Source organism: Hemicordylus capensis, chromosome 1 (assembly GCF_027244095.1).
Source record: "Hemicordylus capensis ecotype Gifberg chromosome 1, rHemCap1.1.pri, whole genome shotgun sequence".
Classification (NCBI taxonomy): domain Eukaryota; kingdom Metazoa; phylum Chordata; class Lepidosauria; order Squamata; family Cordylidae; genus Hemicordylus; species Hemicordylus capensis.
In genome coordinates, this window is record NC_069657.1 from 123,310,433 (window position 1) to 123,322,641 (window position 12,209).

Below are 12,209 nucleotides of genomic sequence, written 5' to 3' on the forward strand. Positions count from 1 at the left end.
TCAATGGAGAATTTGACTTTTCCCAGATACTCTGTAAATAATTAAAGGATATGCAGAGTAAACTGTGTCACTGCTTGGAATATATTGTAGTCTTTCAGAAGGACAGTTAAAATGAGAGAAAGAGAGCAAGAAACTCCCAGTGGGCCTTAATATTAAGGATTTCACACTGATTCAAAGACAAATTCACCATTAATAGCCATATTAGCAAGACATCACATTTAACTCACTTATCACAAGAAACAAAGTAAGAGCAAATGAATACAATCCTAGCTCATAAGCATCAGCTCAGTATTCACAAGCCCTGATTCTCTGTACATAGTGCCAATCTGAATATGTGTACAGTGACATATTATATATTATTATTTTTTTACCTGTAGCCCCTTCGGGGGGCTTCCTAAAGGCTGGGGGGTTTGCAAAGGTTCCTCCTCCCCCCACTGGCCTCTAGGGCCTCGCAGGGACCATTTGAGCATGTGCAGTGGCCTTTAAAAAAAATTTAAATGGCCACTGAAAACAAAATGGCCACCGCGCATGCTCAAATGGCCTCTGCAAGGCATGGCATGACCTAGGGCCTCACAGAGGCCATTTGAGTATGCACGGTGGCCATTTTGTTTTTGGCAGCCTTTTTTAAAAAAAATAATTAATTTTACAGAATGGCACCCCCCCTTCAAGTGGCGCCCGGGGCACATGCCCTGCCTGCCCTACCCCTAGATACACCCCTGATAGGCATCACTGCATTAGAAGAATCTGCTACTGGCTTAGGAGCATAGTTGCGAAAAGAAGCCGGGGAACTCAGTTCCTGTGAATCAAGAAACCTGTACTCCACACACTTCCTTTCAGACTGAGGTCTGGACAAGAAAATGGGTGGGTGGAGTCTTCTGAAGTACTATGGATGCATGATTCAAGGGAAAGTTGTTACATGCTTGTGCAGTGCACTCAACACTAGGGGTGGGGAACCATGATGAGGCAAGGTTGAATCCAATGTTTTATTGTTTGAGCGTGTGTTAACTATAACCATGATTACTGGTCATTGGATTAACAATGGCTAAAATGATTACAGAACCAAGGGCAAACCAGTCAGCACTGATTTGATCAAAATAAAATTGGAGAGTCACTAGCGTGCAGAAGCTTTGGGCTAACCCCACTCTCTCATCTCCCTTAGTAATACAATAGAACATCACACAGATTTCTGTAATTAAAGTGGCGAGGATCCAAAGAGATCATATAGGATCTTGCACTAAACCAGTAGAACGGTTTTTGTTTTTCTCTCTCTAGCCTCACACACCCCATGCCATATCACAAAATGTTTTCTGAAACACTTTTGGTTTCAAATCAAATGTAGATTGCAAGGGAAAACAAGCCTAAAGCTGCCTGAGGCTCACAACTGTGTTACAATTCTTTGAATCCTGGCCAGTACTATTTTGTGTGTGTCCTGAAAGCATGCGTCTGGCTATTTTGTCATACTGGACTATCTATGCTAACCTTGATATATTTGTGTTTGCTTCTCATCCTGTGGGCAGAGTTCTTGCCTCCCATGAGATGAAAAGTGGCATAAGGCCAATTCCTAGGCTAAATCCTTTCAAAGGGGAGGAAACTGGTTCAGCTTGTCCACTGGACCCGAAAAGTCATAGGATAGCAAATGGAGCGGGGTGGGAGGGGACAAAGAAGTCGAAGGTTTCTTGTCTGTAGATTCATCACAACTACACCAATTCATTATTCAGCACTTTCACTGGAGCTTACTTGAGAAGAGAATAGCTATTTGTCTTTTCCATCTAATATATCCCTAAAACCTTTTTAAACACTTCCTTGTTAATATAAACGGCAGACTGGAGTTTCCTGAGAAAATGTTCACTTGTCTAGTGCCTCTATTTCTCAGACACTCAACACTTTATTCTTCTTCAGCATACAGAACATTCTTTTTCCCCTCTGAAGATGGTGGAGAGGCACTCCACAAACTGCATAGGCAAAAAGGTTGGTGCTCACAGAAACTGAACAAATACATCCCTTGTTTTTCAGTGGTTACTGGTTAAATGCCGGTGTCTTTATGAAGGTGATTTTTATCCAGGAGAATGCTGTTACCACTCTTACAGGAAAAGAGACAATAGTCATTTGTGCAAGAGTTACATCATTTAAATGTTAATACATTCTTATTTCTATTCCCTATAACTGAGCCTCAGAAACAATAGCCAGCTAAGTAGAAACCATCTGCAGTGTCAATATAGGCTCTCTGTATATGAGATATCATTTTCAAAACCACATTTGTACCTCAGCAGGGGCATGGAAAAAGCAATGCTCCCCTCACCCAAGAAATTAGCTGTGCTGCAGAATTTACCTCCTTGATTTGTCTGAACTTTTGTATATGCGTGGACATTTTAGATATCAAAATCTACAGATTCTACAAATTCTAGGAACTGTGAAAACTTGATATACTAAAACCATATCAAAAACCATATTTTTTCCTAGACAAGAAGCATAGCATATTTTGGCTTTGGAGACCTTTTTCTTAAAACACAAACATACACACCAGAAAGCTGAATGCAAGCACATGATAACTGCAAGGAAGATAGGAAGAGAATACACTAGAGCAGAGATATTCACTATTTTTTAAGATGAGCCACTTTGGCAGAAAAACAACAACCCTTCAACATGAGAGCAACTTCCCTCCATAGTGTTGTGCAGAGCTCCATGCATACCTTCCAAGATGGTGCTGAGGTTAGAGAGGGCTCCATTTCCCTTAAAAGAGCACCACCAACACTGGGGAAAGTGCAGCACTGCATGTTGGGAATGGTCACCCACCTCTATGCAATGCTAGGGGAGCTCTGCAGAGTATTCTGTTTTGACCAAAGCTTCATACAGGCTAAGTAAACAACTGGTCAGGGAGCTGCACTAAGGGTTGATGGAAGCTGCCACTGGCTAGCTGGCTGTGAAGAACACTGTACTAAAACATACAGCTTTTTTACACAAGGAGAACACAAAGTGTACAAGTAAGAGAAGACAGGCTAGGAGATAGCCTATGAGTGCTGAAAGTATCTGCCTTTCCCCATCCACACCACCTATATGAAGCTCTGCACTGGTAATTGCCAGGGAATCCAGCACAGGGCCAGTTTCTCCTTTGCTCTTCCTCCTTTTCTCTCCTGCAAGACAACAAAATATGCCAGCACATGGATGGGTTACCAACCTAATGCTCTTGCATATCAGAGGGTCAAGCATCAGTCAAGCACTTTTGTGTCATATACTGCAACTATCGCAAAAAAGGATATTTTATACTTTACAATATGCTGATTGCCAGGCACAGCAGTTTACTTTAACCTGAGCATGTGGGATATGAAATATAGACTTGCTTATGCATATAGCATTAAAGGAGTAGTTTACAGGCTTCACAACAGAATACTTAAAGCAGTAATTTGTAATCACAATAGTACAAAAATCAGTTATTTTGATTAATTCCCAGGCAGAAGCCAGCCTCAGACACTTACTCTTGAGAATGGCTTCTCTTTTCCATTTGTACATGCACCTCTTATTAAACATTTGATGTTAATCAAGTATTTACAGAGAAGAAAAAGCATCCATCACATTTCAATATTCAGTGCTGAACCATTAAGAAAGCAGCTGTCATTGGTGGAGTGCACATTTTATTGGCAATCCTTAAACAACTGCCCTCCAGCTATGGACAATATCAGATCTCAAGTCAAGAAGGTCCCCCTCCCATTCCAAAGGGTGTTGAATCATTTTAATGTTGATTCTAGCATTGGCCTCACTCTACCCAGTGTAGTAGTAAATTCAGCTTTACTACAGTACTATAAAGATGTGAAAGTACTGTAATAACCTCTAAAAAAAAATAAGCTGTTAGCACTGTAGTGTTCAGTTTGGAAAACTCTAAAAAGAAGGCTGATGAAAAATGTTAATGGTAGTTTGTTGCATGGCCAAAAGGCATAATACACTTCTCTTTTTATGTTATAACATGTAGATTGTGTTGTCCTTGAGGCATCCATGAGATTACAAAGCCTGCAAAGAAAGCCCAAATATCATTGCAATAACTAGTACACTTACATTTTACATATAAATACTTTCTGAACCTGAAGATCAACACTAAAGCAAAACACCAAATCTTCCCAGCAAAGCATTTTTAATGGAAACATGTAATTCAAAGAATGGGTATGATCCAACCAATGTTAAGCACTTGTAAGTCTCATTGAGTTAAATATAGGTTCAACACAATGGGACTTAGCATTGGTTGGACCATGCCCAGTGTTTGCAACTTCAAGCATCTGCTTTAGCTGAGGTAACTGGGATTATACCTGTTTAGGAAAGACATGTACCTGTTAAAAAAAATCCTTCCGCTTTCTTCATAAGGTGTTGACTTTCAGCAGGGGTGCACAACTCAAATGCCTTAGTGGGCTGGAATCAACCATGACTTGGTGTATGAGGGCCAAAGTCACCTTTCAGTAGATTACTACATTAAAATTGATTATTTGTTTTTAAAAAAACAATGAAAGTGATTATTTAGTTACCTGTGAATCTTTTCACCCTTTCAAGGTACCCACTGTTTTAACCAAGGATAATGGCCAGAAAATAAACCCTGTCCCTGTTCCGTCAGTGGGGCACCTGGAGTGCATGCCAGTGCCCCAAAATGCCAAGTCCTCTCCTCCCCACTAAATTGCTGCTGCTTCTAGGCTGCAATCCTAGGCATGCTTACTTGGAAGTAGCCTCACTGGGCTACTTGTGCCCAGGAAACACATTTCAAATGTGCCATGAGACACATTTCTGAGTAAACATGCATAGGATGGCACAGCTTACAGAGAACATGGCCCCCCTTGGAGAAGAGGGAATTGACTGAAAGAGTCAGTTCTACCATTCTGGGGTGCACTGTGCCTGTGCCGGTTTCATCCTGTTGTCACTGCTGTTCCAACCCACTCCATCCATCACTGCTGCTGCTACTACTACTGCTCAAGCAGCAGCAACTAGGCTGGCTCACTTGCTCATTGTTCTGTTGACATCACACGCATCTCAAGTGGTGATGGACGGACAAGAAAGTAAGCAGCATCCACATCCCCCCACGAAAAGCATCACCAGAGGAGGCTATGCATTCACACTCGTGGGCAGGGCTACCTTTGGGACCAAAGGGGTGTTTGCTGCACTAGGTTCCATTCTAACCCAGGGGTGGGGGAGGCTTGTCTGTCTTTTTCTGTAAATAAGCCTCTTGCAACCCACCAGCATGGCGGGGAGGTGGTGGGAAGACATCCATTGGGCATACAAAAAAGACCCCGGGGTGTGCCTTGGAAAGAAGCAGGTTCAAGGGCACCTGCTCCCTGGAAAGCAGTATTTCCTCTTGGTAACTCCACTCTGTTGTTGATGCCATTGCTGCCTTCCCAGCAGTGCACTTTTTTGGCTTTGTCTCTTCCATTCCCGCATCCCAAGTAAGAGTCCTTTGTGGGTTGCTTGAACAGAGGAATTAAGCTGTACAAATGTGCTGCAGAGCAGGCGGCACTAGCAGTGAGCAGAGGAGCAAAATGATGGGAGAGAGAGTCAGTGCTACAGGCACAGCAGTGGCAGATGAGCAGAGCGGTGGGAGGCCAGCAAGGGGGCAGAGCGATAGGACTTAGGAGGTAAGGGCAGGGGTAAGAGGGACGAGGGGTGGTGTCAATGGGCTTTGGCCCAGGAAAGCAGGTGTCAGGCATCTGGTCTCAAATGGCCAACCACACTGAGCCGCTGCTGCTCATCAGTGGGACAGGCTGAGCTCTTCATGACCCCTGAGGCTGCTGCAGGATATTCCTGCAGGCCAACCAACAAGTCCCTGCTGCAGGCCAGCCCTCGCACTTCATGTTATGCAGGCTTGATGTTCAGTTTTAGGATACCCTTGCATGTAAAATGATTATCTTCTTAGGCCTGCATTGTAATCTGATTTAATACAGCCTGTCTTTAACTCAACGGAACTTAGATGCACTAAACTTTGGCTAGACCATGCCACTGATAACCTGTTCCTGGAATGCAGCTTTATTTTTGTGTACTTCAAATGATCATCATTAAGTGTCTTAAGAGTGTTCTGAGGAAGTAAGATAAACAATTCCATAACAAAGTATTTGCCTATCTATACTGCAGCCACAGCATACCAACATATTGACCCCATGAAAAAAGAAATCCAGTCATGACTGCCTTTTTTGTCCAAGAAAGTATATTGTGGCTGGATAATTGTATCTTTTCTAAACACTGATCCCTCTGACATCCATCCAATGCAGCTAATGCAAAGACAAGACAAGAGAACTACAAACAATGGTCCACACATATAAGGAGCATCTGGTCTCAATACATACAGACCACCACAAGCTGACAGAGGCGAACAGTTTCAAAACAAAGCTCACATAGGCCAGGACAGTAGACTATAACAATCTATTTATATAATTTATTCCTACAATCTAACAGGATAAAGCCACAAGCAACTGAGGATCCATTTCATACTTTTAACCTATTTCTCTAGAAATCTAGAGAATTAAATAGGTAAATGTAGAACTCTCTTATATGGAGAAACGGGTGATACTAAATCACATCCCTTATAGTTTCTAGTGTCTAGAAATATAGAGTTCAAAGCATAGACAATCCTATGCCTGCAGATACTGGCATGCCTGACATTTAAAACTATGAAATACCAACCTATTTTGAAATTGTCCAAATCATTAGTTGTGGAATTTTCCTAGCACTTTATGAATACCGCTGTTAATTGAGCAATTAACTTGAAACTGCAGAATGTGCTGTGATGGCATGATATGATATAAGCCATGTAAAAGAAGAAGCAGCCAAGCAACTCAATATGTTGAAAGATATTAATGAAGTGGCAAAATCTGCCAGAGAAAAAAATAATAATGGATGATTTCAACAACCCCGATATTAACTGGCTGAATGACACATCTGTACATGGTTTGGAGAAGCAGCTTACTGATACTATAAATGGCTTCTTTTTGGAACATCTCACTCTAGAATACAGAGGGGGGAGCACTTTTCTGGGTTTAGTTTCTTATATGGTAGGCAAACACATCCGTACTGTTAGCGTACAGAGGACACAAAAATTCTGCATTGAAAGCAGAACAGAAAGGCTTATTCAATGGTGAATAGTGAACATAAGGCAAAGGCAGGTGGACAAACTGACTTTTTTTTTTTAATGACTACTCAGTTTAGAAATTTTCTGGAAAGTTCAGAAACCACCAGAAAATTGGAGTCTGCATGAAATATAGCCAGGTCATAATATGAAATAAATGCATGAAGAGCATCACTACCTTACATATTTAATAATGCCTAGTGCAAGATGAAGAAAATGGCAGTAAAATTATAGATCATACCACAGGAAAACACCAAAGAAATAGTGTAAAGAATTATGAAGGGGTACAGTTTTCCTCCTAACAGAAAGTAAGAAAATAAAGTAACTGTAAAGATTAATATCCTTGAGAAGCTCATCAAAACTTGGAAAAGTTATTGTTCTGTAAGGTTCAGAAGCAAAAGCTAAGGATGCATCAGGGTTGGTATGTTTGTGCACAATTAACCATTGTGCATACTGAGAAAATGGTACAGCCCTTATTACACAGTGAAGCTTGTGCTTCTTAACACATTCCTTGCTATTTCCTGAGCTAGCCAGTTCCTTTCAAACAAACAACAGATTACAATAAGATATTTGGTTAGAGATATAAGTTAGAGATATTTGGAGGGGACAGGGAGAACCTTTATCTACGTCACCCACAGCATAAGCGCACGTGTAAGGTGAGCACCGCTAATAAATATTGTCTGGAGACATTTATTTGTCGAAGCTTCTTATATACTGCCTCCTCCAAAGACTCTAGGGGATGAACAACAGAAATACCAACAACAATCCATTTAAAAAAAATTATTAAAGGGCAAATGCCTGGTGAAACAGGTGAGTCTTAAGAAGGGCCTTAAAAGCAGCCAGGGAGGGGGCTGAACGAATCGGGGGGTGTTCCAAAGAAGAGGGGCAGCCATGGAGAAGGCCCTCCTACAGGCCCAGGCACCACACACTACACCAGGGCTTTGGACACTAAGGAGGGCCAGCTGAGAAGACCTCACAGGACGGGATACAACTGGCTAAGAGAGGCGATCCTGAAGACATATAGATGCTAAGACCATAAGGGTTTTGTATGTGAGAACCAAGACCTTGAATAGACCCAGAAGTGAACAGGGAACCAGTGCAGCGACCATAAAAGAGGTGTGACACTATCAAATCTACGGCCACTCATAAGGAGGCGGGCTGCTACATTCTGGACTAGTTGAAGCTTCTGAATACTTTTCAAAGGCAACCCTAGGTAAGAGCACATTACAGTAATCCAAGCGGGAGGCAACCAAGGTATGAGTGACTGTTGCTAGAGCCTGCTGGTCGAGGAAAGGCCGTAACTAGCGAACCAACTGAGGCTGGGCAAAGGCACCCAGAGACATGGAGTTGAAGTTCTAAGTAAAGTAGTTTATTCAGGAAATACATCAGGGAGATAAGGAAGGCCTACATGCCTAGCTGTTTACGACATTAGTAAGGAGGAGGAGGAAGTCTGTCTCTCAGGTGAGGGAATGAAACCTGAGACTATCAGTCTAACCAAGGTGAGGTAGAGTAGAGAAAGTGTAATCAGAGAGGGGATTCCTTTGCTCACTACCCCTAGTGGTCAATAGATTTGCTGGTGCTAAGGGTTGATGCCATCAGGAGCTGCATCTACAACAAAAACAAGGAGCACCACTGCATGATGGAAACTATGTTCTGAGTGTTGGAAGTTAAAGGACTTTGCGCTGTCTCTTTGTCTCAGACAGTGCCTCCACTACTAGTAAGTCAGAGGGCTAGTCAGAGGGCTAGACAGACTAGTAAGTCAGAGGGCTAGAGAGTCAAGACATTGGTCATCCCTTCTCCACTGCTCTGATGCTATCCCTTTGAAATGTAGATTGCTACTCTTAGGGATTTAACTTCCTTCCTCTCTCTCTTCCCTACCTGCCTTTCTACCTTGCAACATGGCAAGCCTCTCTCCCGCTCCTCTCTCCTCTTATGTGCAGAGAGGATGCAGAATCCATCTGCATCCAGCTAGATAGATAGATTAGAGATCCTAACTCCTCACTTTCCTATCTAGAATGGAGTTCCTTAATAAATGCCTTTTATAGCTGTTATATGGAGTCCCTCAGGGCTCCATTCTGTCACCAATGCTTTTCAATATCTACATGAAACCGCTGGGTGAAGTCATCAGGAGATTTGGTGCTGGGTGTTATCAGTATGCTGATGACACCCAAATCTACTTCTCCTTTTCATCTTCAGGAAATGGCACTCACTCTTTAAATGCCTGCCTACAGGCAGTAATGGGCTGGATGAGGGAGAACAAATTGAAGCTGAATCCAAGCAAGACAATGTGCTCATTGTGGGGGCTCAGAATCTGAGGAGTGAGTTAGATCTCCCTGTGCTGGATGGGGTTACACTCCCCCGGAAGGAGCAGGTGCGCAGCTTGGGAGTACTCCTGGACCCAGGCCTCACCCTGGTCTCTCAGGTGGAGGCCATGGCCAGGAGTGCTTTCTATCAGCTTCGGCTGATTCGACAGCTGCGTCCATTCCTTGAGGAGGATGACCTCAAAACAGTGGTGCACCAGCTGGTAACCTACCGGCTTGACTATTGCAATGTGCTCTATGTGGGGCTGCCTTTGTATGTAGTTCGGAAACTTCAATTAGTTCAGAATGCGGCAGCCAGATTGGTCTCTGGGGTAACCCGGAGAGACCATATTACGCCTATTTTGAAACAATTACACTGGCTGCCGATATGTTTCCGGGCAAAATACAAAGTGCTGGTGATTACCTTTAAAGCCCTGAATGGCTTAGGTCCAAGTTACCTTGGAGAGCGCCTTCTTCTGCACAATTCCCACCGCACATTAAGGTCATCTGGGGAGGTTCGTCTCCAGTTGCCACCGGCTCGTCTGGTGGCGACTCGGAGGCGGGCCTTCTCTGTGGCTGCTCCGGGGCTGTGGAATGCGCTCCCTGCGGAAATCCGTAATTCGAGTTCTCTGTTGGCCTTCAGGAGGGCCCTTAAAACACATTTGTTTGGCCTGGCCTTTCAGAGCTTTAAAAATAAATAAATAATTTTTTAAAACTTTTTTAATTTTTAATTTGATTTAGGGTTTTTAATTACTTAACACGCCCCCCCCCCCCCGGCCTTGTGCAGATGGGAGGGAGTTTGTCCCAGCCTGTCCTGCACGAAGACCAGGAAGGGTTCCGTTTGACCCTTTTGGTCAAGGGGCGGGGTTTCGGCCAGGATTGGCCGATCCCCGCCCCATTCTTCATTCATTCTTCATTCTCTCTTCAGTTGGGACCAAGCAACCACAGGAGAAGGAGCTCTCCCCTCCCCCCCCCCCCGGTACAGAGTGGGTCTAGCGACTGGCCGCCTGAAGGGGCCGAGTAGGAATTTTTTGCTCCCAACGCATTGGCCACTGTTGGGGTTTTTTTTCACCTACTCCGTTCTGTGTCCTGGGTGTGTAGTTAGAGTTAGGTCGGCCACAATGGCAGGAACAGTGCGGGCGGGGTGGTAATTTGAGGGTTAGAACATCGGTGAGCACCCTTGGATATGTAAAAGGGGTGATTGGTTAATCGCTCCTTTGTAGCCTGTGCGGCACGGGGAGAATGATTGCCATGAACCCTGCTTCAGGAGTTCTCCAACCTTTGGGCTGTGCGGTCCGGGGTGGACGAATGCCTAGAAGTATCCAGATCCTCTCTTACAGAAGGGGGGGTCGGCTTTGAAGGAATTGGGTGGAGTGTACCTGCCCATTCCCGAGCCAGGGTGTGTCGCCCAGTAGGGCGCTGGGTAGGATTTCAGAGTTCTGACCTGCTTCTATTGGCCCGCACTGTTGTCTAAGGGCGATTAATCACCTGGTGTTCCAGTCTGCCATGCTTTGTGTAATAGTTAACAAAGTTGTGGCCCTTTTCTTCTATACTAAGTCTACGTGTTTTCTTGAGCTGGGGTCTGGGGACAATGTTTAATTTTTGTTTTAAAATGTTTTTAAATTGTTAGTTGTTTTATTGTTTTTAATTTGTTTTAGCTTTTCATTGTTTTATAAGTTGTTTTAATTGTAAACCACCCTGAGCCATTTTGGAAGGGTGGTATATAAATTAAATAAATAAATAAATAAATAAATAAATAAATAAATAAATAAATAAATAAATAAAATATTGATTTGAAACTATGAATTGGCTCCAAGTTACTTTACTCTCAGCATACACGCATGCCTAACTAAATCCACTGTGTTGTGCCTCTGTGCACTCTGCTATAATGAGAAAGGGATTCTCTCACCACAGAGAATTTCCAACACTGAGGCAGTTTATTCATCTTCTCTTGCCTTTCCCTTAGCTGCCCCTTTCCCCTATTCATCCACTTTCCTTTTCTTCTTCAACTATCATCATTCTACCTGTTTAGGTGAACTACTAGGTCAACTGTACACCTGCCACCATTTTATGCAACCTTGGGGAAGGAAAATGAATAGTAAAGTAGGGAAACTCACAAATTATTAGTAATAGCAGTGATATGGCAGCTTGATCAATACTGTACTGGCAAAAATGAGAGCCAGCGTGGTGTAGTGGTTAGAGTGGTGGACTAGGACCGGGGAGACCCAAGTTCAAATCCCCATTCAGCCATGATACTAGCTGGGTGACTCTGGGCCAGTCACTTCTCTCTCAGCCTAGCCTACTTCACAGGGTTGTTGTGAAAGAGAAACTCAAGTATGTAGTACACCGCTCTGGGCTCCGTGGAGGAAGAGCGGGATGTAAATGTAAAAATAAAAAATAAAAATAAGTGGAATAAGATGCATAGAAGCAAATATGGTCTACAGAAGTTATTCAACACTATGATGCATCTGATCAAGGAGGCTCTTGCCTACTGCAGTTCATGACAAAATAAGTCATTTCTCAAAAGTGCCATCTGAACAATGACTTTCTGTTACAACAGGAAGGCCACAATTCTTCACTGTAAATTTGTGAAGAGCAAAGAGTCTGGCGTAGTTTCTCATAGAGCTCAATACTTCTCTCACCACCACTGGCACCACACTGCCTCCATGCATGGCACACCAACTCTGTGACAAGTGCACTGTGATGCAACAGATCATCCACTTCATGTTGCAGTAACCAGCTCCTCTCCCAGAATCATCCCAGTAGAAGCAGGAATAAAGCTGTGTGCAGATAGACCTGGGCAAGAGTAGAATTGCTAGATG

General features: G+C 43.4%; 1 protein-coding gene across 13 annotated transcripts in view; it reads right to left on the reverse strand.

The window, feature by feature from the left end:
* Positions 1–12,209, reverse strand: part of SOX6 (SRY-box transcription factor 6) — a 676,724-nt gene that overhangs the window by 551,540 nt on the left and 112,975 nt on the right. Inside the window, exon 1 of one of the 13 annotated variants that reach the window (XM_053252010.1) lies at positions 9,846–10,019. The exons of the other annotated variants lie outside the window; for them this stretch is intronic. The gene's annotated coding sequence lies outside the window, so the exon portion shown is untranslated. Of the gene's footprint in view, positions 1–9,845; positions 10,020–12,209 lie in introns of those variants that run through there. 13 annotated transcript variants of the gene reach the window in all.